Raw genomic sequence first — 26880 nt, forward strand, 5'->3', positions numbered from 1 at the left:
GATTTTCTATGTTTTGCCAACTATTACCTCTTAAGGGGTTACCTACTGCCCTGGAAACTGCTGAGATTTAAAGTATTCAGTTTATTTGGACTGCCTGAGGATCTGATCGTGGACCCCAGTTCATTTCCAGGGTGTGGAAAACCTTTTCTCTCCTAGGTATGGCCATCAGCCTCTCCTAGATATCATTCTCAATCAAATGGACAAATGGAGAGGAAAATTCAGGAAGTGGGCTGATACCTCCGTACCTTCTGCCATGGTCACCAGAACTCCTGGAACCAGTTGTTAGGCTGGGCCAGGTTCGCACAGAATTCCCTTCGGCAGCTGACTACTCGACTCACTTTATTCCAATGCATGCTTGGTTTCCAACCTCCCCTATTCCCATGGTCCGGAGAACCTTCTGATGTTCCTGCGGTCAACTACTGGTTCTGGGAGAGAGAGAGAGAGTCTGGGACAGAGCTCACTAACATCTGCAACAGGCAGTGCACAGACATAAGAACCAAGTAGACCTGAGGAGAACAAACATACCTTTGTCCCAACAAGGTCAGAAGGTGTGGCTCAAGACTCTGAACATTTGTCTGTGCCTGCCCTGTAAGAAACTAAGTCCCAGGTTTGTTGGCACCTTCCCCATATTGGAACAGGTTGATCCAACAGTGCTGAATGAATTCCACTCAGCACATCCAGATCGTCCAGCACTGAAAGGAAGAGAGAGCTGCTGCGACATGGAGGTGTTCGGCTCTCAGGAGTGGGCCGTTGATTGGGAGGTGATGTCACAGTTCTGTCAGTACCCAATCCCAGCGATCCCTTTCACCAGAGTTCTAATCAGTCACTTTATCAGCTCATCAGTACAGTCACTATATATATAAATATATATAAACACACACCAAAGTTTACTTAGTGTCTGAGCTTGTAACTATGAAGTGGACCTCTCCTGCACTCTCACTAAAGACAAAGAACTTTGCTACTCACCTGTTGTGTTCCCTCCTGGCTTTTTTGTTTCCTGTGTCCCTGTCTTTGTCTACTGGGGTTGTGGTGTGTGTGTCTCCTCACGTCTCCATCGTCCTTGTTTCCTGGGAAAGGTTAAGAAACTTATTCATATTGACTTCACAGTATTACTTGCCTCAAACGCTATCTCCTCAGTATACTCACCCGTTCCCTCTGTGAAGACTGTTCTGTGCAATAAACCTTATTTAAGTTTACCTACTTCCTATGTGACTTCCTGCGTGACAGTACGATCGGACCTAAAAGTAAAGTGGCGTATTTTCCCCTTTTGTTTTGGTTTTTTTGTCATGGATTCCCCTTATGATGACCCACATTTCCTCATCCTCCTGCTGGAGCAGAAGGATTGCTCTCTCGAGGGCTATACGAAGAACTTCCTCGCCCTCGCGAACGGCTCGCAATACCCGGACAGCTTCCTGCACTCACTTTACTTCAGAGGACTCGACAACTCCACACGAGCGAAGCTGTTTGGGGGCGGCCCTTGAGAGAGCATCGCCGCCTACATCGAGTGGGTGCTGGCTTCGCCTATGACTGTTCAGCCCATGGACAACGACACCAGCCCCACTCCAGATCCAGAGCCCAGCCCACCACCGATGGTGCAGTTGCGGAGTCTGGCACGACCATAGAGCCATCGCCGAGGAGAGCGACAGAACCGTGGAGCGCCACCGGACCCGAGCCGACTGTGACAGACCAGGTGCGTGAGCCAGCAACAGAGCTGTGGAGACAGCTGTATACAGTGAGAGTGCGGAGTGGAGCTCCTCCCACTGCACAACGGCTGAGGATCAGCTGATTATATATCTGGGGCTGCTGGATCTACAAGAGGAGCTGGATGATGTCGACCTGGACTTAGACTGGGCACCTCCCCTGTATCCAGAGTTCCTGTTCCCGTTCAGCTGTCCTGCTTGCCCGCTGGTTCCATCAGCCTGAGTCCCTGCCTCAAGGGCGCCCCCTAGAGACTGTTCCCCAAGAGCTCCGTCCAGTGCCCACGCCACGTGCGCTCCCTCCAGTGCCCGCGCCTCATGCACTGCGTCAAGTTTCCCCACCTTTGCCACACGCCGTCAATGGATCCCTGCGCTCATCCTCCCCTCACCATCTGGTGCTCGCCACGGGTCTGCCTGTCTCCATCGCCGCCGTAGGTGGAGGATCCCTCGCCTCACTGTCCCGCCTCCGAGTCCCGGACTTCACCTCGGCTCGTAGACCCGTCGGCTCCCCCTAGGCTCCTAGCTCCCTCCTCTCCACAATGGTCCATCAGGCCACCAGCTCCACCAGGCTCCATCGTCCCTCCCACTCCACCATGGTCTGTCATCGACCATCCGTCGCCTCGGGATTCCTCTCCTCTGGCTTCGCCTCATTCCTCCATCCCTCCGGCTCTGTCAGGCTCCTCCCGAGGTGGCAGTGGACACCCTTTGAGATCAGCATGAGATCAGAATATCAAGATCTGGCTGATCAGTGTTTAGTGAGAAGGATGCCACTCAATTACCTCCTCACTGAGCCAATGATTGTGCCATTGATCTCATCCCCGGTGCTGTACCCACCAGAGATCACATCTTCCCTCTGTTACAACCTGAATCTGAGACCATGAAGTCTTACATAGAGGAGGAACTGGCTAAGGGCTTCATCCCTTCCTCCACCTCACCCATTTCAGCTGCATTCTTCTTCGTAAAAAGAAAGATGGAGGTGGATGCTTCTAATACTGGCATTGGGGAGATACTGTCACAACTTCATGGAAATCCAGCAAAATTATTTCCCTGTGCCTTCTATTCATGCAAACTCAACCCCGCTGAATGGAATTATGATGTTGGCTACCAAGAACTATTACCAATGAAAACCACTTTTGAGGAATGACAGCGTTGGTTGGAGGGAGTTCACCGTACACGTAAATTTGGTCGGCTAAAAGACTGAACCCCCGACAGGTCAGATGGTCCTTCTTTAACAGATTCAATTTCAAAGTCACTTATCTACCCGGCTTGAAGAATGGTGAGGCCAACCCACTCTCCATTCAGTTTGACCGGACACTAAGCTCTCCCAGTCATGAACCCATCCTTCCACAAACCATTATCGTAGCACCAATACAATAGGACATTATCACCAAAATCACAGAGGCACTCAACAATGAACCAACACCTCAACATCTTTGAACCCATCTTCTACACTGGATCCATGACACTACCAGTTCGGGGCATCCAGGCATCAGAGTGACCCTCCAATTCACCACAAAAAAATTCTGGTGGCCCACTCTTCATGCGGATGTGGTGAGATTCTTGCAACAATGCCTTACCTGTAATATAACAAAATCATCTCACCAATGACCTGTAGGCCTGCTCCAGCCACTACCCATTCCCCAAAGAACCTGGTAACACATTGCAGTAGACTTTGTTACCGACTTACCACCTTCAATAATTTCACCACCATTCTCACCATTGTTGACAGATTTTCCAAGGCTTGCAGGTTCATGCCACTTCCCAAACTGCCCACTGCCTGGGAGATGGCTGAGGTATTAATAAACCAAGCCTTCCGCTTCTACGGTCTGCTGGAGAATGTCAACACCTGGCTGCAAAGAAGTGAGGAAACATGGAACTCGACACATTTTCACCTGCAACGAGCTGTAAGAACAGAAAAGAACAAGCCAATCACCATTGTAGAGAATCTCCAGCCTACACGCCTGGACAAAGAAGGATAATAAAAGAATAAATAAAACTAGATAGTTTAACAGATAGTTAGATCATATCACAACATAGGTACCGTGCAATTGTAATAGGACATTTGTATAAATCATTCCACAGCAATGTAAAATAAACAGACAAACAAACAAATAAAAATCATAATAATAATAATAATAATAATAATAATAATAATAATAATACATTGCTAAATAAATCAATAAATAATTTAATAAAAATTCCCCTTACAATTTTTTTCCCCACAAGAAAAAAGTTTTCAATCTGTTGCAAGGACTTTAAGGTTTGAACACTGTGTCTGGTTAGATCTCTCTCCAAGAAGACTTTGCAAAACAATTTTTAAATTGGCGGTATAACCTAACATTAAGGTTTAAACAAACAGCTTCCCAAGATGTATGAAGGGCTGGCTTCATATTTTAACTAAGTATAATTTATTTTGGACCAAATGATTTAGATTGTTTAAAAGCTTTACTTATTTAACTCATTATCTTGGCTAATTAACTCTTATTTCGTATCAAATACTTCAGCATCTATAAAACATGGTGATTAAATGTGAACGTGATATTTCTCTGTGGCTGCAATGGCTCAGTGTATGCTGCAAAACAGTTGAAGGTTTTTCATTACGTGAGCGAGACCCGTCTCAGAACTAAAATGCATTGACACTAGTTTTAGTTTTAAAACAGCAGTGTAGGTGCCATGAAGTTGTTTATGTGGATTGCATGTTTGTATGTGTTATTTTAGGTATGCCTCTTGTGGTGGTTAAGGTTAATTACATCCATTTTGGCATTTACTGTGGGTAGCCATCTTAAACAGGAAGTGATGTGGCAAGATGTGGGGGAAGGGAAACAGTTTTTTGACCTGCATATCAATTCTTTCAAATCACAGTTTGTTTTTATTTTTTAAGTATTAATTCCTTTGTTACAATAAACACCAGTTTCAATCAAACAATTTTCTGGGAGCAGCGTCAATTTTACTTTCCCACACGGAAGTGGCTATAAACGAATAGGAAGCCGCTATAAGCAGCATCAAAATAAGTTAACAGCAAACATTCCATTTAACAGGCCAAGCAATTTCATACCCTGACATGACATATGGGTTCACATTTTGGTAAATCACTTGGAATATTGCTACACTATGGTATGATTTTTACTGTACAAACTGTAAACTCTGTACACCTGCCCATCATGTAAACATTTTGCATACAGGCAATTTTTAAGTGATCTGAATTATTAGGACTCAAGATATTTTAACATAAACCAAATTTACATTTATCTCAGTGTAATACCCATTTGAGTTCTAATGAAATCATATAAACAAGCACATACATGCACAACCATTTCAAGCCAAAGAGAGAACTGTCTCTATTTTAAAGAATATGGAAATATATAATTATAAATGACTGCACATCACTATCATGTTACTAAAGAAAAACAAGTATTCAAAGTTTTCACAAATTATAAAATTTTATTCTTTTCTTTTAACGAAGGTGATAATAAAATAACATTTTATTATATGTATGATATAATGTGAAAAATAATCATTTATTGTTTTAGTTGACAATAAAAATATATAATGTTTTTCATTATTCTGGGAGCAATGATGTTCATACCATGAAATAAATGTTCCAACAAAATAACCTCTTCTCACTCACAAGAGTGAATTGTCAATCTGAGCAGGGTGACACACACACACACACACACACACACACACACACACATCGTTTTTGGGGACGTTCCATAGGCATAATGATTTTGTACAGTACAAACTGTACATCTGTCCATCACACAAACATTTGCATACAGACATGTTTAAGTGATCTGAATTATTAGGAGTCAAGATATTTTAGCATAAACCAAAATTATTCATCACCCAATTTAAATAAGTATTTCAAAATCAATTTGTATTTTTAAAATTATTTATTTTAAATAATACATAATTTTGTACCCTGTTTTTCTGAATACAGTATTATCAGACCATTAATATGTTTTAAGATACTAAAAAACACACATTTCTTCAGAATCCAATCCCCTCAGACCCAGAGAATCATATATCACAGTAAAACATGTAAAGCAAACCATTTATCATACATTTTAAACAAGTATTCACCATTTAAGTTAGCTGAAATTATAAATCACATCATTCTCTTCTTTTACAGATGGTGATAAATAAAATGTGATCATAAACATACTGTATAAAATACGCATTTACTATAGCTTTACATGACAATATAAAAATGCCTTACATTGATGTCCATTCTGATGTCCATTCTGCTAATGAAATATTTCCAATAAATAAATAAATGTAAAAATAAAACAAAAATATTTAAGTTGAAATCTAAACAAAACTCCCAAGGCAAAACACCAAAAGTGAAAAGGACTGAATGCTTCTCAGAGTCGGGGAGGAGACATCCAAGACCAGAGGGAACGTCTTCATTTTAAAACATGATGATGATGATGATGATGATGATTAAAACATAATTTTAAGATCTTTAAAAAAAGCTGCTATATGTGAACAGCATTGATGGTTTCAGAAGAGAGAGTTTCATGCACAAACTTTCATGCACAATGTTCTGGTTCATTGTAAATGTGAAAAGACTTTTTTAAAAGCATGTCACCATGACACACATTCTTTGGATACCTTCTGAGTAGTAAACTACGCTTGAATGAAATAACACATCCTCTGTTGATCAACATATCTCCTGACAATATCCAGTTGCACTTAAAAATTAAAAAAGCACCCCATGTAAGGTGATAGAAAACACCTCAGCTGCTAAAACTTATATACATTATGTTAGATTTTAAGGTGAATTGCGTTTTGTGTAGGTCTATTTGATTTTTACTTTTCTTAACTTTTTACAAAGATTCAATTTCAATTCAAGTCATTGTAAATGTAAAGCGAAAGCATGATATCATGTTGATGCTGCAGCATAGAGAATACCAACTCCAAACAATCACACTCACACACTGACATCATTCAGGAAGCTTTTTTTGTCCTAAAATTAAGATTTGTACATTTGTAGAACACTGGCTGCTTTTAAAACACTTTAATGCTTGATTAAAATGTAGTTTCATACCAGCTTTTTTCTAACAAATTCAGTTCCTTTTGTCACGGGGCGGATGAAGCACAGCACAAACAGAGGCGTTTGAACCCCGGAGGGCGCGTTTATTTAACAATATATAGGTGATAGGTGAATGGTGAGCCGGTGCACAACCGCTGTCAGTGGCGTTATCTTCTGGGTGCTCGGTGCTCTGGGTGCAGTCGGTGAGTACGGCAACGGTGATTCTTGGGGGAATTAGCTCCGTGTCGCGGTTCAAGGACTGGCTTCTAGAAGATACAAAAGAGATAACAGTCAGAGACAGCATGTAGGAGTGTCGTAGCTCACTGGAGTGCGAGCCTGACGTGGCTTATCTGGCCACCGGCAAACGAGCTCCAGGTGCGGCGAGTCCGGTGATTAGTGGCTTTCCCAGGTGATGGTGGTTTATTCCCAGGGCAACGCTGATGGTAGCTCGGGACGCCGTCACTCCCCAAGCGCTGTCCTGGTCCTGGCGGAGAAAACAGATGAGATCAAGGGGATACTGGGGTGGGCGGGGAGTGACCCTGACAGACCTGCAAAAGCTGACCACAGCCGGGAGAGTCCGTCGGCGTTCCCGTTGGCGGTTCCAGCGCGGTGTTTCACATCAAAGTGGAAGTCCTGGAGCGCGAGGAACCAGCGGGTCACCCTGGCATTGGTGTCCTTGGCCCGGGACATCCATTGAAGGGGTGCATGGTCGGTCAGCAGGGTGAACCGCCGGCCCAGAAGGTAGTAACGCAGCTCCAGGACTGCCCACCTGATGGCCAGGGCCTCCTTCTCCACCGCTGCGTAGTTCCTCTCGGCTGGGTTCAGCTTCCTGCTGATGAAGAGTACGGGATGCTCCTCACCTGCCTGGACCTGGGACAGGACAGCTCCCAGACCCACGTCGGAAGCATCCGTTTGCAGGAGGAAGGGGCAACCGAAGTCCGGGGCTCGCAGAACCGGGCTTGAAGTCAGGACTTCCTTGATCCGGGTGAAGGCCTCCTCCGCAGCGGGGCTCCAGGGTATCCTCTCGGGCTGCCCCTTCCTGGTCAGGTCTGTCAGAGGGCGGCTATAGAGGAGAAGTTGGGGATAAAACATCGGTAGTATCCGGCCAACCCCAGAAAAGCGCGTACCTGGGACTCCCGTGGTTGGACGAGGAGCCTCCCGGACGGCCGTGACCTTCTGTTCTTGGGGTTGGATTAGGCCCCGCCAACGCGGTATCCCAGGTACTTGGCCTCGTAGGCGCCAGGTGACATTTCCTGGGGTTGGCGGTGAGTCCGGCCCGTCCGGAGATCCCGCAGCACCGCTCCGAGGCGCTCCAGGTGTTCTTCCCAGGTCTCAGAGTGAACCACCACATCATCCAGATAGGCGGCGGCATAGTGTTGGTGAGGCCGGGTAGAATGTCCATGAGCCGTTGGGCGTGGCGGGTGCCCGTGTAGCCCGGAAGGGGAGGGTCCGGTACTGCCAGTGGCCACCGGGGTTGAGAAGGCGTTTTGGGCTTTGCCGTCACGGTTAGGGGACTTGCCAATAGCCTTTGGTGAGGTCCAGTGTTGAGATGTACCGGGCCCTCCCCAGGCGATCTAGCAGTTCGTCCACACGGGGCATCGGGTAGCCATCGAACTCAGAGACCTGGTTGAGCCGCCGGAAGTCGTTGCAGAAGCGGAGCGAGCCGTCAGGCTTGGGGACCAGGACGATCGGGCTGGACCACGGGCTGGTAGATGGCTCAATTACCCCCAACTTCAGCATTTGTTGGATTTCCTCCTCTATAGCCCGCCGACGAGCCTCAGGGATGCGGTAGGGCCGCTGTTTTACTATGATGCCGGGAGGAGTTTTGATGTCGTGCTGTAGGATGTGGGTCTGCCCGGGCGATGGCGAGAACACATCCGAGAACTGACCGACCAGATGTTTGATGTCTGACTTCTGGGCGGGAGACAGCATGACGTTCATGTCGACGACCGGGGCTTCCTGGGTGGTGAGGGCCGCTAGGTTCTCCCTGGTCCCCACCCATTTCTTCAGCAAATTGACATGGTAGATCTGCTCAGGTCGGCGTCGGTCGGGTTGCCTGACTTTATAGTTTACTGGGCCCAGCCGTTCCAGTACGGTGTACGGTCCCTGCCACGTGGCCAGAAACTTGCAGGCCTGGGTGGGGACCAGAACCATGACCCGGTCGCCGACTTGGAATTCTCGCGGCTGGGCGGGGCGGTTGTAGTGGCGTTGCTGACCTCTGGGCCTCCGTCATGTGCTCCCGTACCAGGGGCATCACCCGTTCGATCCGGTCCCGCATGGCCTGGACGTGTTCGACGACCGACCTCTGGGTCGCCGGCTGCTGCTGCTGTTCCCAGGCCTCCCTGGCGACATCCAGCAGGCCTCGGGGCTGACGGCCAAACAGCAGTTCAAATGGTGTGAACCCAGTGGAGGCCTGGGGCACCTCTCGAATCCCGAAGAGGACGTATGGGAGAAGTAAGTCCCAGTCTCTGCGATCCTCGGCCGTCACCCGCCGAAGCATCCGTTTGAGGGTCTGATTGAATCTTTCGACCAGGCCGTCGGTCTGGGGATGGTAGACAGAGGTGCGCAGCTGATGAATCTTCAGCAGCTGGCAGAGGTCGGCCATCACACGGGACATGACGCGGGTGCCTTGGTCGGTCAGAATCTCGCTGGGGATGCCGACACGGGTGGAGAGGAGGAAGAGTTCTTGGGCGATGGCCTTGGCGGTAGCCTTCGGAGAGGGATAGCTTCTGGATACCGGGTGGCGAATCGACAATCACCAGAATATGTTCGTGGCCCGGGCAGACTTTGGCAGCGGCCCTACCAGATCCATCCCGATGCGCTCAAGGGCACCTCGATGATAGGAAGTGGTATAAGCGGACTGGGGAGGAGGCCGGGCGACGACGCTGGCATTCAGGGCAAGCCTGGCAAAAGTTTCAGACGTCTCCATCCAGCCCGGCCAGTGGAAACGGTCCCGGATCCTTTGGGTGGTGTTGGCGACCCCTAAGTGTCCCGCCAATGGATGGGCGTGGGCCAGTTCCAATATTGTGTCCACCTTTGACTTTGGGACCACCAACAGACGCTTTTCCTCCCCCTTCGCTGGGCAACACAGTAGAGCAAACCGTTCTCCACGATGAAGTGCGGGAGAGGATGGGGCTGGGCCGGACTTTCCTCTCCTCGAGGAAGCGCACTTGATCCCAGCAGTGTTTTAGCCTATCATTGTCCCGTTGAGCCCGACCGAATGAGCCCCTCCAGTAACCTGCTGAAACACATCAAAGAATACGTTAGCGTTAGGAGGGGACTCACCATCTCTCCCGCTGTCGGAGGTCATGAGTGCAGTCTGGCGGCGGGCCCTCTCTTCTTCTCCGGCGGCTTTGGTGGGCTGTCGCCCGGCAGCGTTCTTGAGAGCCTCCGGGAAGCCCGGCCAGTCCCGCCCGAGGATCACCGGCACCGGTAGGTCTTTGGACGAGGCCTACCTCCAGGTTCCAGCTTCCACCTGCTGTGGTTATTTTGACCCAGCGGTCGAGACTTTCTTGGTATCCCCATGGACACAGGTTATCGGCAGGCGTTTTCGGGGCGTGGAACGGGGAGGTAGCAGGCGGGACTGGACCAGGCTGACAACGCTGCCAGAGTCCAGGACGGCGTTTAACTTGCGCCCGTTTAAGGCGATGGGGACGGCCGGCGCTTCGTGGGGCACCTCCTGGTGTAACCCACAGCCCGCTAGCCAGGCCTGGGTTCCCCGAGCTGGGGTGGTAGAAGCTTCCGTGGGCATGGGTTCGTCCTTTACTGCAGGGCCCGCCGCCCGCTCTACTGGCCGCCAGGTGCCCTCCGGCGCGCGCTGCTCCTGGGGTGCCCTCCGGAGAAAAGGTGGCGCTCGCTCCCCGGCTTCCCTCTTGAGTGCCGCTTCAGCCAGCTCGACCGCTTCCACTAACTCCGAGGACGTCCGGGGATTGCGCATGCCGACCGCCTGGCGGTAGGATCGGGGAAGAGCCCGCAAGAGCCGGTCGATGACCACCCTCTCGACGATCTGGCCGGGGGTCGGGTCCTGATCCAGTAGCCAATGTTGGGCTAGACGGGTGAGCTCGGCGACTTGAGCCCGGGCCGGTCGGCGTGGTTGGAACGCCCAGTCAAAGAACCCCTGGGCTGCGCAGATCGGAGATAGACCGACCCTTCCGAGGATCTCCCGTTTCAGGTCGTCATAGTTGGCAGCCAGGTCAGCCGGCATGGCATAGAAGCTGCGCGCTGCGCTTCTCCAGTTAGCAGCGGGGCCAGCGCGTGCCACTCTTGGCGATCCCATCCTTCCGTGACGGCGACATTCTCGAACATCTGTAAAAAAATCTCTGGGTCGTCATAGCTGGTCATTTTTGGAAGGAGTTGTGCTGCTTGAATGCGGGGATCGGGCACAGCGGTGCGCGGTCGAGCGGCGGCACCCTGGGCAGCGAGCTCCTGGTCGAGCTGCCCTTGTCGGTTCGCCAGGTGTTCTACGATCTGCTGCTGTCGAAGGACACCTCTGTGAGTTGCTGCAGCAGCTCCTCCATCTCCTGGCCGGTCGCGAGCGCTTAGCTGGAGGGGACAAGAGAGAAGAGAAAAAAAAAGATGAGTCGGGGTAGGTGCCCTTTAAACAAAATGGCGTCCGCGGCGTAATGTTTCGTTTTCTTCTCTTTGTTTCGCGTGTTTGTGAGTGCTTCAACATGCCCGCATTCTCCACCACTTGTCATGGGGCGGATGAAGCACAGCACAAACAGAGGCGTTTGAACCCCGGAGGGCGCGTTTATTTAACAATATATAGGTGATAGGTGAATGGTGAGCCGGTGCACAACCGCTGTCAGTGGCGTTATCTTCTGGGTGCTCGGTGCTCTGGGTGCAGTCGGTGAGTACGGCAACGGTGATTCTTGGGGGAATTAGCTCCGTGTCGCGGTTCAAGGACTGGCTTCTAGAAGATACAAAAGAGATAACAGTCAGAGACAGCATGTAGGAGTGTCGTAGCTCACTGGAGTGCGAGCCTGACGTGGCTTATCTGGCCACCGGCAAACGACCTCCAGGTGCGGCGAGTCCGGTGATTAGTGGCTTTCCCAGGTGATGGTGGTTTATTCCCAGGGCAACGCTGATGGTAGCTCGGGACGCCCGTCACACTTTGTTTATACTGTTTGTTTCTACTTTAAGTTGGATAAATATGTGGTCAGTACACAATGAAACAAGAATCAGGTCACCAGGTCAAATGTGTTTTTAAGAAAGGGGGCTTATTTAATTATTTGTTCTTCATTCTTCTTCTTGACAAATTTAAAAACCACCAGAATGTGGATTTTTCACCATTCAACATGAAATTAAAGAGCAATTTATGATCATTTTATAAGGTTATTTTATTTATTTATTTTTGTATTTATAAATAAATAAAGTCCCGAAAGATAATCTCCATAGTCATAAGAGGCCTAGTTACTCTTCTCTCGATCCATTATGACTGACAAAGTCAGAAGATCAGGACAATGCATGATGCGACTCACATTTTGTTTATTGGACATTTTGTGAAAACTCAGAAATTACTAAATACTTTACAGTATGCCTTGTGGTTTTACACAGCTAAAACATATCTAACGGTTGCTCTGAAAGCTACACATTCAGTAAAGTTTGAGGTTGCTCCCGAAAAGGTTACAGACACAACATATTAAGAATTTTTGTACACAAACACACACACACACACACAGAAAACCCTTATGTAACTCAAGAGACCAAACAATTATCATATGAAAACAGAAAATCACTCGTGATCATTTTATTATATTTTTGTAAATTTTTAAATTACTTTTTTGTTATGACACTACATTGGAGACACTTAATTTTTTGGCTGTTATTGTTGATTTGATTCTGCAGATACTACTTAAACTAAACTGAGCTAGACAGTGATGTCTCTGAACTCAAAAATGAAATGTCTTTAAAAGTGAATATTCAATCTAACCATTATACATCAATCAATCAATCATTTTTCTTTATATAGCGCTTTTAACAACACAGGTTGCATCAAAGCACTGTACAGTATAATGTAGAAGAGTACAATGACAGGGATGTATAATGACGAGAGTGACCAATTTCTTATTAAATGCAGAGACGGTCTCTGTAATCAATTCGACGTTAAATCACTAGAAGTTAAGTGTCCCCAACCAAGTAAGCCAGAGGCGACAGCGGCAAGGAAACAAAACCCCATGCATACAGAATGGAGAAAAAAAAACCTTGGGAGAAACCAGACTCAGTTGGGGTCAGTTCTCCTCTGACCGGACGCCCAGCACTTAACTTCCAGTTCAATTTTAAACGCAACTGTGTCAGATAGTGTAAATGACTTAGTGTGTGTGTGTATGTGTGTGTGCATCAGGATCTGGTGATCTGTCGACGGGCGCATCTAGGTTTTCTGGTCTCTGATGAACATAATCTCTGTGTGCTGATCCACCATCTAGTCTGGATACAAACTGTGAAAACAGACTGAGAAAGAGACAGGACTAATATCAGCATAGATGCCATTCTTTTTACGATGTCACAAGTACATCGTATTTTAGGAGTAGTGTTGCCGGTTCCAGCAAATCTAAGTAATGCAGCCTAAAAATCCTTTAACGGATTTGAATAATAAAAAGTGTTGGTGTGTTATGTGTAGGCTAAGTTAAAAAGATGTGTCTTTAATCTAGATTTAAACTGGCAGAGTGTGTCTGCTTCCAGAACAGAGTTAGGGAGATTGTTCCAGAGCTTAGGTGCTAGATAGGAAAAGGATCTGCCGCCCGCAGTTGATTTTGATATTCTAGGTATTATCAAATGGCCAGAGTTTTGAGAATGTAGCGGACGTGCAGGACTATAATGTGATAAGAGCTCGCTCAAGTATTGATGAGCTAAACCATTCAGGGCTTTATAGGTAATTAATAAGATTTTAAAATCTATCCGATGTTTGATAGGAGCCAGTGCAGTGTTGACAGAACCGGGCTAATGTGATCATACTTCCTAGTTCTAGTAAGGACTCTGGCTGCTGCGTTTTGGACTAGCTGAAGTTTGTTTATTAAGCGTGCAGAACAACCACCCAATAAAGCATTAAATTAAGCTTAATAATAAAGCTATTGGTTGATAATTATTCAAATCAGGATCTTTTCCTGATTTAGGTATTGATATAACAGTTGCTTCTTTCCAATGAACTGGTATTTCTCATCTTTTGTATGTTGTATTTGTAGTCCTCTTTTTTTGTTTTTTATTTTTCCTTTTAGACTAGAAAACTATGTTGGCATTAGAGGAAGCGCCTTAATCATATCTATCTGACCGCTATCAGTTTGTAGCATTAAATGAGGAGGTATCATATCGCTCAAAAGTGAAATATGGAGTTCCTCAAGGCTCAGTGCTAGGACCGTTACTTTTCAACCTGTACATGTTACCTCTGGGAGATATTATCAGGAGACATGGTGTTAGCTTTCACTGCTATGCTGATGATACTCAGCTCTATATTTCATTACGCTAATATTAGTCCTGTCTCTTTCTCAATCTGTTTTCACAGTTTGTATCCAGACTAGATGGTGGATCAGCACCCAGAGATTATGTTCATCAGAGACAAGAATACCTAGATGCGCCCGTGGACAGATCACCAGATCCTGATGCACACACACACACACACACACTAAGTCATTTACACTACCTGACACAGCTGCGCTTAAAATTGAACTGGAAGTTAAGTGCTAGGCGTCCGGTCAGAGGAGAACTGACCCCAACTGAGTCTGGTTTCTCCCAAGGTTTTTTTTTCTCCATTCTGTATGCATGGGGTTTTGTTTCCTTGCCGCTGTCGCCTCTGGCTTGCTTGGTTGGGGACACTTAACTTCTAGTGATTTAACGTTGAATTGATTACAGAGACCGTCTCTGCATTTAATAAGAAATTGTTCACTCTCGTCATTATACATCCCTGTCATTATACATCCCTGTCATTATACTCTTCTACTTTATACTGTACAGTGCTTTGATGCAACCTGTGTGGTTAAAAGCGCTATACAAATAAAAATGATTGATTGATTGATTGATTTTTCTTTTTTTGTTGGAGTCTGTGATGTCTAACTTGATACATATTTTTTCGAAGTATTTATTATTTAAATTTAAATATTTCTAAATATTTATTTTGTTCTGCCTTCTTCCGATCATCAATAGCTTTTTTACACTTTTCATTGAACCAGGGGTTTCTCAGTTCTTCGGTAGATGTTATAATTAATGTATAATCATCACTCCCACAGAGATCTTTCCATGCTTGCCAAGAAAAGTCAATCACTATTTCAGGTTCATATAAAGTTAAATCAATTGCAGAAAAAATCCAACATCCTGGGTGCAGATATGTGTTTGAGTGTCACGGTGTGGTTTAAGCGTGAAGGATCACTCGACGAGAATAAATAAACTTAAACAGATTTAATCCTCTTCAAATGGACAAAATAATAATATAAATGTAGGCAGGCAGACAACGTAAACCACACGTATCAACCTCGACGATCAGACAAACGTGAACTCAAACACACAGGACTAAATATACAATGTAATTTGACTAAATTAACAAGACACGGCTGAAGACGATAAATTAACTAAAGTAGGTCACACGGAACACATGGCACATGACAAAAACAACAACAAAAGAGTCCAGAGATGTGACATTGAGTCATTATTCAATAAGCACAAATCATTATTGTATATAGACTCTTCTAGTCTTCTGCCTTTAGTATTTGTGTGTCTTCCTCCCCATAATGACTGGACGTTAGCCAAGTCTCTGGAAAACAAGCTTGATGACCTCAGGGCAAGGATCAAGTTCCAGAGAGACATTCGGGACTGCAACCTCCTCTGCTTCACCGAGACATGGCTGAACCCAGCGGTACCGGACCACGCCATACAACCGGCCGAGTTTTTCTCTGTTTACCGCATGGACAGAACAATGGAGTCGGGGAAGACACGGGGAGGTGGAGTGTGTCTGATGGTGAACAACCGCTGGTGCAACAGCGCGAGCGTTGTTCCTCTCTCACGCTCCTGCACACCAAACCTGGAACTTCTGACCATCAAATGTCGCCCTTTCTATCTTCCACGGGAATTCAGCTCGGTCATAGTCAGCGCCGTTTATATTCCACCTCAAGCGGACACGGACACTGCAATATGGGACTTACACGACCACCTCACAACACACCAGTCACAGCACCGGGACGCCACACTCATTGTGCTGGGGGATTTTAACAGTGCAAACCTCAGCGCGCACTGCCGAACTTTCACCAGCACATCACCTGCCCCACCAGGGGCGAAAGGACACTGGATCACTGCTACACACCCTTCAGAGACAGCTACAAGGCAAAATCATGCCCGCCGTTTGGTAAATCGGACCATGCCGCCATTTTCCTCGTACCTGTTTACAAACAGAGGCTGAAACAGGAAGCCCCGGTACAGATGGAGGTGTCACGCTGGTCTGACCATTCGGTGGCCGCTCTGCAGGACGCTTTGGATGACGCAGACTGGGCCATGTTCAGGTGTAGCTCCGAGGACGTCAACGTGTTCACGGAAGCGGTGGTGGGATTCATCGGGAAACTAGCGGATGACACGGTAGAGAAAACCGTCATCAGGACATTTCCCAACCAGAAGCCGTGGGTAGACAAAACTATCCGTGACTCTCTGAGATCCCGCCCGAAGCCTATAATACGGGATTGTCACCGGGATATGTCTGAATACAAGGCTGCGTCGTGACAGCGTCATGCAGAGTGGTAAAGGAGGCAAAGAGGCGCTACGGGAGGAAACTAGAGTCACAGTTTCAACACAGTCACTCTAGGAGCCTTTGGCAGGGACTGAGAAACATCACGGACTATAAAACGCCAACCTCCAGAGTGGAGAGTGCTTCTCTGGCAGACGAGCTAAACACCTTTTATGCTCGTTTTGAGGCTGCAGCTAATCACACTAATCACGCTAAGCGCCGCTTAGCGCATGATGAACAGCATGCACGCCGAGAGAGCCGGAGAGGAAATCGCGTTCACCATTTCGGAAGCACGACGTAAGGAGGGCATTCAGGAGAGTGAACACCAGGAAGGCAGCAGGACCTGACGGCATCACAGGTCGGGTTCTGAGAGCCTGTGCTGACCAGCTAGCACCGGTGTTCACTGAGATATTTAATCTCTCCCTGAAACAGTCTATAGTCCCCTCGTGTTTCAAAGAGTCCATCATTGTTCCTGTGCCGAAGAAACCTCAACCATCTTGCCGAAATGATTACCGCCCTGTAGCTCTGACGTCTGTAGTGATGAAGTGCTTCGAGAGACTCGTCAGAGACTTCATCACCTCATCACTACCGGACACACTGGACCCACTACAGTTTGCCTACCGCCAGAACCGGTCTACGGAGGATGCCATCACGCACCTCCTCCACACAACCACAAGCCACCTGGATTTTAGGAAAGGGAACTATGTGAAAATGCTGTTCGTGGCTTATAGTTCAGCGTTCAACACCATAGTTCCCTCCATGCTCACCTCGAAGTTGGAGGTCCTGGGACTCAGCCCATCCCTGCGTCACTGGATCACCAACTTCCTAACTGACAGACCACAAGCCGCACGGATGGGAAAAACACCTCATCCTCCCTCACTCTCAGCACTGGAGCCCCTCAGGGTTGTGTTCTGAGCCCCCTGCTGTACTCGCTGTACACACATGACTGTGTGGCCACTACAAACTCCACCATCATCATTAAATTTGCTGACGACACTGTCGTGGTGGGCCTGATCTCCAACAACGATGAGATGGCCTACCTTCAGGAGATCAACAACCTGGAGAGATGGTGTCAGGAGAACAATCTGCTCCTGAACGTCAGCAAAACAAAGGAGTTAATAGTGGACTTCAGCACGAAGCAGGTGCGCTCTTACCATCCCATCAAGATCGACGGGACTCCAGTGGAGAGAGTGGACAGTTTCCGGGACCTGGGTGTTCACATCACGCAGGACCTGTCTTGGTCCTGTCACATCAACACCCTGGTGAAGAAGGCCCGGCAGCGTCAATACCATCTGAGGCAAGGCAAGGCAAGGCAAGTTTATTTATATAGCACATTTCATACACAATGGTAATTCAAAGTGCTTTACAAAAGAGGAAATATAATAATTACAAGATTTAAATAACAATAAAAGAAATTAAAATAAAATAAAAACACTGATTTAAGATAAATTGAATTTAAAGCAAAAAGAGATTGATTTAAAACAGTTTAAAATAAAAGAAGCAAACAGTTCGGACGCAGCACAGTGCTCATTCTGTAAATGCACAACTAAACAGATGAGTTTTGAGTCTGGATTTAAAAGTGACTAATGTTTCAGCACATCTGATCTCTTCAGGAAGCTGGTTCCAGATGCGAGCAGCATAATAACTAAAAGCAGATTCTCATTGTTTGGTGTGAACCTTTGGTATTTCTAACTGACTTGATCCTAGTGATCTGAGTGGTCTGTTAGGTGTATAAATAGTGATCATATCTGCAATGTATTTAGGTCCTAGTCCATTGAGTGATTTATAGATGAGTAAAAGTGCTTTAAAATCAATTCTAAATGTCACTGGAAGCCAGTGTAAGGACCTGAGGACTGGTGTGATGTGCTCTGATTTTCTGGTTCGAGTCAGGATCCTGGCAGCAGCGTTCTGGATGAGCTGCAGCTGTCTGATGGTCTTTTTGGGAAGGCCAGTGAGGAGACCATTACAATAGTCCACCCTGCTGGTGATGAAGGCATGGACTAGTTTCTCCAGGTCTTGCCTGGGCACAAAGCATCTGATTCTTGCAATATTTTTTAGGTGGTAGTACGCTGATTTAGTCACTGCTTTGACATGACAGCTGAAACTAAGGTCGGTCTCTAGAATCACACCAAGATTCTTGACTTGCCTTTTGGTTGTTTGACCCCTTGAGTCAAGGTATGCATTCACCTTGTGAACTTCATCTTTATTTCCAAATGCAATGACCTCAGTTTTCTCCTTGTTTAACTGAAGAAAATTTTCCAACTGTTGATTTCATCAATGCATTGGCAGAGTGAGTCAATGGGGCTGTAGTCATTTGGTGATAAAGCTAGGTAAATCTGCGTGTTGTCAGCATAGCTGTGATAGGCAATTTGATTCTTTCTCATTATTTGACTTAGTGGGAGCATATACAGGCTAAACAAGAGCGGCGCAAGAATTGAGCCTTGTGGGACTCCGCATGTCATGGACGTCCACTTAGACTTATGCTCTCCTATACTCACATAATAACCCCTCCCCTCTAAATATGACCTGAACCAGTTTAGAGCCATTCCAGAAAGCCCGACCCAGTTTTCCAGTCTGTCTAGAAGAATGTTATGATCGACAGTGTCAAACGCAGCACTAAGATCTAGTAGTACCAGCACTGATATTTTACCAGAATCAGAGTTTAGGCGAATATCATTTATTATCTTAACTAACGCTGTCTCTGTGCTGTGGTGCGGTCTGAAACCAGATTGAAAATTATCCAGATAACCATTTGAGTTCAAGTAGCTGTTCAGCTGATTCAGAACTACCTTTTTAATGATCTTGCTTATGACCGGAAGATTTGATATCGGTCTATAGTTACTCAATGTATTGTTATCAAGATTTCTCTTTTCAGGAGGGGCTTAACAACCGCAGTTTTCAGGGAGTTTGGAAAAGTCCCAGAAAGAAGTGATGTGTGTGAGGCCTTGATGAACAGACACAAACCATAAAAGGGGAACCGCCCTAAAACCAAGTCGTAAAACCGCACATCCTCCCGCACTCGGACCATAAAGGCAATCAAGATGGTCAGCCGAGCGATGCCGAGCGCCGCAAAGTCTACCAAACAGTCTCAAGGGACTGTCGCTGCAGTGAGCTCGGCCAATCCGAGACTACCCACGTCAAGATTGGGATGATTAAAAACGCAACATCTGGTCGACAGCGCGATAACCCGTTCTGTGCACTGACCTGGGACCAGTTCTACCAAGCCACCAAGTCAAAGGTGACAAGACTCGCGGTGAATCAACGTGGTCAGGACAGCCTCACACTTTCAACCCCAGGGAGGTTTGCTCTGTCCCAACATACATTCCTTAAAAGCGCGCCTTTTTCCTTTTCGCTACAATAATAAAGGAAGCCAGGATACACATAAAACTACTAAACGAACAATCTAAATGCTTTCCTTTCAAACAAATAAAGGTTCATCTGTAAATAACTGCTTCATAAATGTTTTGGGATGTATGTAGGAACCGCTATACACTCTTTAAATAATCCTCTAACAGAGAGCGTTCCATAAGCGCTAGATAATGCATGTTTGATATCAAATTGAAGCTTACGATGTTTCCAATATCGTGATGAATGAATATATGTGTTGGTGCAATGCACAACAGTGTATTCCACTTATAAGCTTTTGATAGGGAACAGAAGTGCAGAATGTCAATTCTAACTGGGATAAAGTATGCACAAAGCCGGAGTCGAAAGCAGGTGTGGACACGCCCCTTCGACCTCGGGATTGGACAACTGCCCAGGGCACGGCCCAAAACTTGCACCTCAAAACGCAGGAACAGAGCTCTCTGAGTTGAGTTGAGAACGAGAAGAATCGGAGTCGGAGTCGAGTCGAGAAGAACTCTTCGGAACCACCGGGAGGGGAATTCGGGTCGCTGCAGGAATCGCCACGGAAACAGAGAAACTTCGGAACTTGGAGAAGTCAGAAGACTCCAGAACTAGAACGACCCGATACCCTCGACTCCGGTCCGCTCCGTCACATCACTCCACGGACACTCACTGCCCTTTCCATAACCAACCCGGTTCATCCAAAGCGAACCACCAAGCTAGAGAGACTTCATTCAAACGGCCCGGGAAAGCCCGACCACGTCATCCCAAGGACAAGCCTGCCCAATCAGCACGCCGGGATTTCCCCAGACAAGCCGAGTGGTAAAACTACCTTTCCGTCTCTACTGAATTGGCGCAGACACATATAAGCGAGGCTAAACCTAACTTTGCTTTGTTGGTGCTCTTAGTGCGATCTCAGAACTAGCTAACAGACTTTGGACAGACAATTATCCATTTCCCTTCCAACCCGTGAATGTGTGTATGAATGCATGTGTGTGTGTGTGTGTTTATGTTTAGTCTTCTCAGTGTAGTCTTGTCAAATAGTAGGTACTGTTTAATAAATTGTGTTTCATTATTACGAATTCTTGTTTGTGTGTTATGTAACTGGAAAGTCAAACTCATGCCCAGATCCGTTGTTACCTGCTCGAGGTAAAGCGAAGAATCCAATTGATTTATTTTGCTGATCACAGAGTAAATTCATATTGGTAACATACATTTAAATTGCCCTAAAACGCTGGACGTATTAGGTGATTTAAAGGTATACTTGAATTGCATACCAACGTGAATCTTTTCAGATTCAATTCCCCAAACTTGAATTGAGAGCTGATTCAAATGACAATTCATAATTATCATAATTAAAATTAGGTGTGAAAACCCTACATATAATGGTGGAGAATCAAGGCGGGCAAGATTTGATTTTCAGTTCATAATTCATAAATTTGTGATCCGTGATTTCGTGGTTTTTCTATTTTATCCGGAAGAATAGATTAAGACACAGAGACAAATTGTTGTTATTTTGTACCTCTATTTTGACATGCGAACACGTAAAAGTGCGTGTGATTTGTGAAGACTTTGAAAACTGCAGTACTGGTAATATTTGTCCATAGAGACAGAGATCCGCGTTAGAGCGCGTTGAGGGAAAAAGCAAGCGTGTTCCTTGTTTATTTTCCATAAGGCCTTTGTTGATCTATGGCAGTGCGAGTTCCACTGTCATATGAATCTAATTCCTCCCTGGCAAGAGCTTAGAAGTAGCTAACTAAGTAATCCTTGGCCATTTAGTCACTGGAAGAAGTGAAACCGAGCGTAACGCAGAGAGCGTCAGAACGCGGAAGTTATATGGGAGAAGAAAATTCTTGATCAAGTGAATAAACTGTGCAGACCCGCCGCGGTCCGATGACGTCATTGTTTAATTGCAGTATATGTATGTAAAAGTGCCTCACTTTAGCAAGTGAAGTTGTCAGTGCTAGACGAAGCTGATCGAGTTTACTCATCGCGAAATGCGCCGTCATTTCGGGTGGGCCGAACTCGTATAATAGCGAATTGCACGTATCCATAGCAACGACGCGGAAGTCCTAGGACGCCGTTTCCGAGTTTACTTCAAAGTGCGCAAGCGCGGTCCTCCGGCGCCATATTTGAAGTTTGTGAACAGAGGCTAGGATAACTGAATCTAATGTGTTGGCATTGAAACCTATGCAAACTGTTAGCATCAGGTTAGCGCTTAGCGAATAGACCTCTGTCGTCCATTGAGTTGAATGCCTTGTGTGTTTATGGTGCGTTGAGTTCCATCGAACGCCGGAACCACAATAGTGGGCTTCCTCCTCCTTTCCCTTCACGTTTATCCCCTTTTTCCTCACCTTTCCCTTACCGAGAAGAATGTTGACAAATGTTTGAACTGCCATAACCGTTGGTATTAACAAGAAACGTTTTTTTTCTTACCCTTAGCATTTCAATGATACATTGCCATCAACAAGTATAACTGCTTTTATTAATTTGATGATATCAGGATATATTACCAATTTTCTAGCATTGCTAATGTGAAACCTTAATGTCATTTACTAAATGCATTAGGTTCATATTCATAAATTGCAACAATATTTGCTGATTCATTTGATTATAATTGCTTTGAATACTTTGATGATAATTGCATTGAATTTTAATTATTAACTGCCGTTATTGATTGAAAATTTTAATTTCAGCTGGTGATTTGGTTAATTATAATTGCCTTTATAGTCGTGATAACACATCACTTAAATATAATCCCTGGTCTGGAATTTTAATTTCAGACTTAGCAAATTAGGGTGGCTCCCCTCCATAATTGCTATTTTGTGGATTTATTTAATTATAATTGCTTTATAATTTAATACCAATATCATAAATTTTCAATTATAATCGACTTGAACTTCCGTTTACTATTCCAGGCATAGTACCCCGGATTCTATTGCAGAAGATACTTAGTGATTAATTCAGACTTGACTCCTCAGGAAGTTTTGATCATTAATTATCGCTACCAAATAGAAATTTCAAGTCATGTGCAGCTACGTTGGTGTGTACAGTTGAGTGCCTCCCTCTCAATCCTCTTTACAGGGTCTCTCCCTTGCTTAGGGCTTAGCAGCTAGCACTTCCCTAGTGCTAGGTTGGTGCAGTGACGGTTGTCTCGGAGGTGTCACAGCGAGTGAGGACCCCATTTGAACGTGACCTTGTGCCAGCTGGGGGCAAGCCAGGCCTCTCTGTCCTAGCATTGTGAGTGAACCCGCAGCAGGCATCAGCAATTGTGTAACGGAGGAGGAGTCAACACGAGCTGACCTGGGCGGATGCTCGGGTAAACCACCCTGTCAGCTGCTGAATCGGGGAAACCGATCAGTAACCCAGGGCTCTGCCCCGCAGCCTTGTCAGTCCAAGCCAGCCGTTGACGCACCTCCACCGTGGGCCCGCACCTTTGTGTCAAAAGCCGACGCTGTTTGAGAGGCTCACTGCAATACTGTCGGACAGAAGTCTGATTGACCTTACAGGAGCACGGGGCGCTCAGACGGAGAGCCACACCGCTGTACTCCGACAGGTTAATCGCCCTCATCACCAAAGCCTAGGTCTAAACCCCTTTGCTAAAACCCATTTGGATACACCCATAAGTAAGTTAGGGCCTATTCAACCCTCAGGTAACTTAACTTATCACACCAACACAGTAAGACCAACCCTCAGGTATCAGGCTTAACAGCATCACACTTTGTCAACTTTGTTTACAGTGTAAGCAACTTTCTCTCTCTTCTTTCCCTTCTTGTTCCTTTCCTCTGATCTGACTGCTGCTGCTGCTTCTGAGATCACACCTGTGGGAACCAGGAAAGCAAAGAATTTAATTTGAGACATTTCTGATCAGTATCGGGTGAAACTTGACGATATTGTTTCAAATTGTTCAGGCTCACAAACCTTCCCTTCTCAGCGTGTTATCCTACCCAGCCGAAACCAAAGTCGATCGACGAGGAATCGTAAACACGACCGCAGGAACAATCTACTTGGTGCACAGAGTCAATCTAACCAACTAAAAGCTAACACTGTCATTGCTATTGTTTTATCCTCGCCCGGAGGGGATTCTAATAGCAATCACAGTCTTGGTACTTAGAAATCCCCATTTAGAAACTCCTAAAAGCATCCTCTAACTTAGGGAAAAGAGACAGTGATAGAGTCTAACCTCCTCCTTCCTTGACCAGGAAGGAGTGTGTTACCTCCCCCCCCCTCTCTGTCCCTCTCCCTCTCTCTCTCTACCTCCCTCTCTTACATCTCTTACAGGTAGCTCCTCCCTTTCTCCAAAACAAAAAAAAGGAGAAGAAAAGAAGGAAGGACCGCCTGTTACAGGAGAACGAAACGCCCAGCTATCCCTTCTTCCTGTTCTGTGTTGTCTTCTGTTCTCTGTCGTCCTGTGTGTGTTTACTAATTGTCTCCCCAGAAACGCCAGTTAGAAGCACACCCACCAGAGGATCACAGTTACAGAGAACCACACCCACCTGACACCTTACATTTAGCATCAACTGACACCACACATCTACACCTCTGTCTTTCCTTGCTGTTGCCTGTTCTGCCTTGTTGGTTGTTATTTTCTTCCAGGTCTGTGTCAATCACGTTTCCAAATCCCCCTCGCCGCACCAAAACATGTCTCACACAGCAGACAACGTTGGTCACTGGGAAGACCTGGAAACATGGCTAAGTGTTGCAACCAGCAGCCTCCTACCCAAGGCCGCGGAAACACTAAAGCGTCAGACCCAGGAACAGCTGGATAACAACCTAACGAGCCTAATGGAACAGGACCCAAGCTAAGGCTACAACCACAAAGAGCTAGCAAAGATCACCTGCTCCCTAAGTCACACCCTCATCGCTACCCTCAAACTGAGTGACAGGCACGCCGCCGATCTCCAACAGGAGCTGACATGCGCACAACGACGCATCAAACAGCTGGAACTGGAGGCTCAGGAACAACAGGAAAAGCTGGATGAGGAGAGGAAGGACCCAGAGGAGATCACCACGCTCAAAGCCTTGCTAGCAGCTTCCACACAAGAGGTGAAACAAACCAAAAGAGACTTTGACAATGCTGCCAACAACCTCCAGTACGCAGAACAGCTACTGGAGAAGGCAAAGACTGACATTAGAGACAAGGCCGGCAGAATCAAAGCCCTCGAGACTCACTTGAACCAGTCAAGGAATGAGATCAGCCGCCTAGAACAACAGCTGGACTACGTCAAAGAGGAATCCGACAGTGTCAAGGAGGAACTCAGACACGCCACGACCTGCGCTGAGCCACCGAGGACACGAGAGGCACCAAAGTCACCCCTGCCAAGTAGGACCGGGTCTCCTGTTCTTGTACAGGCAAGTGAACAAAGGGGGAAAGAGGCGATGCTGAAACACTCACCAGCTCCCTCTGAAGAGACATACCTCGCGAGAAGGCCAAGAGAAATGGACCCAGCCAGCCAAAGAGCATCACACGGCCTGGACCTAAAAGACCTCGACAAGATCGCCAGGAACATCGCTAAGTTCACCCCAGGTGTGCCAAGTAGTCCAGACATTCAAACCTATCTACAGGACGTCGAATTCCATCTGGAAGTAAGACCTCACGTCACTGATAAAGATAGACTCTATTTACTGCGAGCAACATCAAGCCCTGATGTACGCAGCTTCCTGGACCGGCAACCAGCCCAGACAAAGGCTGATTACCGCCTGCTCCGAGAGGCTCTCATCAATGAATTTGATGACCCAGAGTCAGAACAAGGACTAGTAGCCGCCCTGGAGATCAGACAAGGCCGTCATGAGTCTCCGCAAGCCTACTACAGCCGACTCAGGAGAGCATACTTCGGAACTCGCAACGAGCCCGAAATGGAACAGGACATGAACTTTAAGACTCTCTTCCTCAGGAACCTACATCCTGGGGTAAGCCACCATCTAGGCGTGCTTGCATGTTCGCGCACAATGACCATTCAGCAGCTGCGCGACTCAGCACACAAAGCCTACAGCAAACAAAAAGATGGCTGCAGAGAAAGGCACTAAAGCTCCGACAGTCCTCGACTTCAACACACAAAGTCACGGACTGCCTCTAGAGGGTGCCCAACATCAAGACAGCTTCAAGCCGTCAAGAAAAGAGTGGGCGTGTCCAACCGAGAGCAAGACTTCCACGCAGGTACCAGACCCAAGCAGAGAAGCGGCGCTGGGATGGACCACGTGAACGACAGCGCTCGCCTGGACGCCACTGGGAAAAGGCATGGGACAGTTCAAGACCGCCCAGGAAGGTCAGTGGGAGAGATCGTGGAATCAGTCAACCTCCTTTAGAAACCAAAGGGGAAGAGCTCCTGGGATGGCAACGGAACCTCCATGGGAAGAGCACAAACACACCCTGGAGCAACCAGCCCAAGGACTCGACGAAAGAACTTTCAAACTGAATCCACACAAGAGCAAAAGACATCACCGTTTTTACTCACAAGAACTGATGAAGAGCATGATGAGAGAGTTTTTCCAGCAAATGAAGGAAGATTGGAAGTGGGAAAAGAAAGAGAAGCCGGATTCAGCCTGACTGGCAGCCGGACGAGACAGCAGCGACCACCCGACCCAACCAGACACAGAGAATAGCACTTCCTCCCGCACACTCAAAGAACCATAATGACCATAACTTCAGATGGACGAGAAATCCTACCTGAAACCCCAGCAATCGAAGTTAGCCCCTAACTCACCATATGATGCTTCAAACCACGGCATCATCCAACAAACACCTGCCGCTAAAACCACTCTGGTTCCTGAAAGTGCTGTCCTGGTCGTCTGCCACTCGTCCGAAGAACTGCAGATCAGCCCTGATATCCTCCCCATCTCATCCCAAACTCCAGTCCCTCAACTCCTGGGTGATCTCATTGAGAGAGGTATAGCAAGAAAGTTTTACCTCTCCGTCATCATCGAACGCCACATCAGGGTCGAAGCCCTTCTGGACACAGGAGCTGACATCACACTAATGTCAGCAGAACTCCTCGGAAAAATCCAGGAAGGAGCAAAGACATTAAATGGCCCCCTCAAACTTCAAAGATGTGAGCTGAACCTTCAAGCATACTCCCACACGGGTCTACAACTGACACAAGTGG

The 26880-nt window shown here is 46.7% G+C and overlaps 1 pseudogene; it reads left to right on the forward strand.

Moving 5' to 3' along the window:
- Positions 1-24403: 24403 nt before the first annotated feature.
- Positions 24404-26384, forward strand: LOC122323068 (annotated as a pseudogene).
- Positions 26385-26880: the final 496 nt, after the last annotated feature.

Source organism: Puntigrus tetrazona, chromosome 18 (genome assembly GCF_018831695.1).
Source record: "Puntigrus tetrazona isolate hp1 chromosome 18, ASM1883169v1, whole genome shotgun sequence".
Lineage (NCBI taxonomy): Eukaryota > Metazoa > Chordata > Actinopteri > Cypriniformes > Cyprinidae > Puntigrus > Puntigrus tetrazona.